This window comes from Octopus bimaculoides, chromosome 7 (genome assembly GCF_046866305.1).
Source record: "Octopus bimaculoides isolate indiv1 chromosome 7, ASM4686630v1, whole genome shotgun sequence".
NCBI lineage: Eukaryota > Metazoa > Mollusca > Cephalopoda > Octopoda > Octopodidae > Octopus > Octopus bimaculoides.
This window is the reverse complement of record NC_142934.1, coordinates 105,781,562-105,785,843: the sequence shown is the minus strand read 5'-3', so window position 1 is coordinate 105,785,843 and position 4,282 is coordinate 105,781,562. Positions and strand designations below refer to the sequence as shown.

Genomic DNA, 4,282 nt, shown 5'->3' with positions numbered 1-4,282 from the left:
ATTTTTTTACACCCGTTGCACTATTTTTTTGTTTGTTTTCGTTTCCGGGTAATATTACACCAACACCGATTGTCAAGCGGTGGTGGGGAACACACACACACACACACACACACACACATACACACACACATATAGACGGGCTTCTTTCAGTTTCCATCAACCAAATCCACTCACACGGATTCGCAGTGGGATTGAACCCTGAACTCTGGTTGTGAAGCAAATCCTTACCATACAGCCACGCCTGCACCTAAAACTGGATGTTGTCGGTCAAATGACTATGCGGGACGCACAGATACACGTAATACAATATAAGTGCTGTGAATCAATATTTACTTGTAGATTACTTGCTTCAAGTTTCTGATTTAAAATAAGGTTGACTCTTTAACAAATGTTCGAAATGTCAAAAAGTAATATAAAAATAATGATTTAAAAAAAAAATCATATGCATCGGCCGGGAATCGAACCCGGGCCGCCCGCGTGGCAGGCGAGCATTCTACCACTGAACCACCGATGCTGACATTCAATTGCCTTTCATTAAATATATTTAAATCTTTAGTGATGACAAGCTATTACCTAAATCACTGAATTCTAGTGAAAAAACTAGTGGAAGACAACTTGTAATTAAAATGAGATAACTATGAAATGCAGTGGTGTATGGGTCTGATACTTTACTGTACGGTGATAACTCCACTCCAGACATGCTCCCATCAACTGGACCTCTTTAGCAAATAATGATTTCAAATTTTGACACATGGCCAAAAGTTTTTTTTAGGGGAGGAGGAAGTTGATTACATCAACCCCAGTACTTGACTGGCACTTGTTTTATCGACCCCGAAAGGATGAAAGGCAAAATCAACCTCAGCGGAATTTGAGCTGAGAACTTAAAAATAAACAAAATGCCGCTAATCTTTTTGTTCGGAGTGCTAAGAATCATGCCAGCTCGCTATTTCTTTAGCAAATACTAGCATTATCGTTATTTAGATGACTATAGATTTATAGATGTATAGGGAATTTTTTTTGAAAGAACACAGAGTAGCGTTACATCCCAAAGACAAACATTGGACAAAAATAACGCACCTCCCGCTAAAACACCCGCCACAAAAAAAAAAAAAACTCCAAAATAAAACAGATGCTATTGTATGAAAAATTAAATGAGTTAAAATTCTTTGATTTAATACATCAAATATACTACCATCGACTTCCCTTTTACGATTTTTATGCAACGTATTTCTCTTTAAGGTTCAAAGTGTACAGATGCAGTGTCTACAGCATTTTCAAGATCAAGAAGCGTGGTGAAGTTGATGTTAAGCTCTTAGTGACAGTAAGACTGCATTATTAATGCTTCTATTATGGATAAAGAGTACTGTAGGATTCATAATCATCACTGTAAATTAATGAAGCACTGAACTGTCTTGTAGTGCTACCTCTGCTTACAACAGCAAGCATTTCCTTTCCACGGTGTCTTCTTATAACTAAGCGAAGTAGGTTATTGAATATTTTGGTCATGGACTTAGTGCAATACCGATAGATTGTTGCCCGATACTTTATTGATTCAGCCACTAACGATTTTAGTTCTCCACTTAGCAGAATATTTACTGCCCCATGTTTAACAGCATAATAGGCTCCACTGTACTAAACCACTAAACTGAGAGCATTGCCATTCAATGAAGATACAGTTATCAAACTAAAGGCATCATCATTTAATTAAAGACACTAGCTTTAAACTAAGGGTACCATTAAGCTATGAGAACCATCTTTAAACAGAAGTACCATAATTAAACTAAGAACACTACCTTTGAATTGTGACTTTACAATTATATTAAGAGTACTGCTATTAAATTAAAGATATTACCGTTAAACTAAGGGATTACCATTAATCTGAGACATTACCATGAGACCGAAAGCGCTACCATTAAACCAAGGGTATTAATATTAAATTGAAGGCACCATCATTAAACTGAAGGTACTATCTAAAGCGATGAGCTCTACCATTAAACCGATGGTATTATTATGAAGCCGAGGTACTACCATTAAGTTGAAGGCACTACCATTAAACTAAGGCCACTTCATTAAAATGAAGGCAATGTCCTTAAACTGAAGGCATTATCATTAAATTGAAGGTATAACACTTAAACGCTGCCGTTCAACTGAAGGTATTACCATTACACCTAAGGCATTACCATTAAACTACCATTAAATTACCATTAAACTGTGACACCATTACACAGAGAAGTCTACTATTAAACTGAAGGCATTGGTATGAATTATAAAATACGCTAAATCTCTTGTCGCATGGCGGTTTATAATCACTAAGTTAAAAAAAAGCTTTTCAACAAACAGACTGGGCGAAAGTTAATGGCAATGAAATATTTCCTCTAGAAACACAGACATATACAAACACATGCACACATACGCATACATACACATGCACATACAAGTTTATAAATGTACTAGCAGAAATACCCGGCGTTGCCCGGATTAAAGAAAATAATGAAATTTAAAAATGCCTTTTAGATCTCTAACATGAAACAGACTACGCAGATCTTATCTCCTAGTAGCTGAGATACAAACATTATGCATTAATAACCCGGTGTTTCCCAGGTTACTGAAAATAATGAAATTTAAGTATTCCTTTTAAATCTCTAAGTAAAATGAAACATGGATTATGCAGTTCTCAACAGTAATTAGCTGAGGTACAAACTATTAATGTCAATAACATGTTTTATCCGATGTTCTCACTGCTAAAATTGTTAAAAAACCAGATAGTTCTTTGTCTTTGAAATCATCTTCAATTGTCAGTACTTATTTGAAATACGTTGAACTTAAAAATGCATAAATCTGAGAAGAACCGGCCTGCGGGCGCTCTCCTCCTGTCAATCAGTACATTTAACAAGAATTTTATCAGATGACGTGAGTATAAGCAAATGTATTGAAACAAATTCGGAAATCAATCACAGTTTAATTATCAAGAGCTTCTAAATATACGATGTTTTGAGTGTGTCTTTTAATTGGTGTATAAATGAAAAGATTTTGGGGAGTTCCAACTCGCAAACATCCTACATATAATTGCCCATGAGAGAAGCTAGGTGAAGTCCAACAACCTTGACAGACTGTCCTTGGGACTTGTTTATTGACATAGCGAAACTTAGTCTCACGGGGAACTGGAATCGTTTAAATTCAAAGTGGAGGTCATATGGGATTAACGGGATCCGTAGAATTAAGACATGCTCATCTGGGATGCTACCTCACCACTTAACACTTCAAAAGGGGGCCCCAATCATGCTGCTCATGAATCTGGATCCACTTTGTCTGCGCAATGGCATCAGATAGTAGTAAAATGGTGAAAGTGATGCAACCCCATATCCTATGGGAACTATAAAAGTGAGCATGTCTTCATTCCACGGATCCCGTTAATCTCATATGACCTCTACTTTGATGTATACCTACGTGTGTGTATGTAAATAGCTGGTTACTTAGTTACAATGTCGACATTGGCAAAACAGTTACGTGAAAGTGTTAATAAGTCGATTCGCGCCAAGAATTTTCAAATGGGATTTAAACGTGAAGTATCAAGTCTTAATAAGGCAACTTGTTCCAAAAATGTCCGAAATATGTATTGGAAAATCAATATACAATATACAATACTTCATTTAATTAATTGTGAAAAAGGCGTCTATCTCCGTATGAAATTTTGTTCCTGACATAAAAGTACTTTTAGAAATTTTTTTTTAATCAGAAATCGTCACAACTGCAATGATGTATACATACGTAAATAGCTGGTTAGGACGCCAAAGACAGGAAGTTCAAACACAGCGAATTGAGAGAAAAATTTGAAGAAGTGAATCTTTATATATATAGAGCAATATTATTTATTCTTAATGAAAAAATAAATAAAAAAAATCAAAACCGTATTATTCTTTCCACGGTCAAATTATTCATGTACCCCAAGTATGGTATAGACTGATCCAGAGTGTGCATTGAGGACACACACACAGACTGGGTATCTTACATATTAAGATAATTGTATGTTGTGTGTACATACATATAATCCACCAAGAAAGCACCAGGAAGAGATTTGAAAGCACAAGAGAATTTGGTTGCTTGCTCATGTTACGGTTCCAAATCGCATAATTTAGTGCCGACACTATTTGTTGGTTGCTATTCTTGATGGAAGTGTTACTGTTTTTCGGGAGGAGGTCGAGGTTTTGAACTCAAAAAGTCACCGATTCGGAATAAACACTACAGGGCATCCTGTCCGATGCTCTGACAATTCTGCCAATCC

The 4,282-nt window shown here is 36.1% G+C and overlaps 1 non-coding gene across 1 annotated transcript; it reads right to left on the bottom strand.

The window, feature by feature from the left end:
• Positions 1-443: 443 nt before the first annotated feature.
• Positions 444-514, bottom strand: Trnag-gcc (transfer RNA glycine (anticodon GCC)). The gene has a single exon. It is a non-coding gene; the product is annotated as a tRNA-Gly (tRNA).
• Positions 515-4,282: the final 3,768 nt, after the last annotated feature.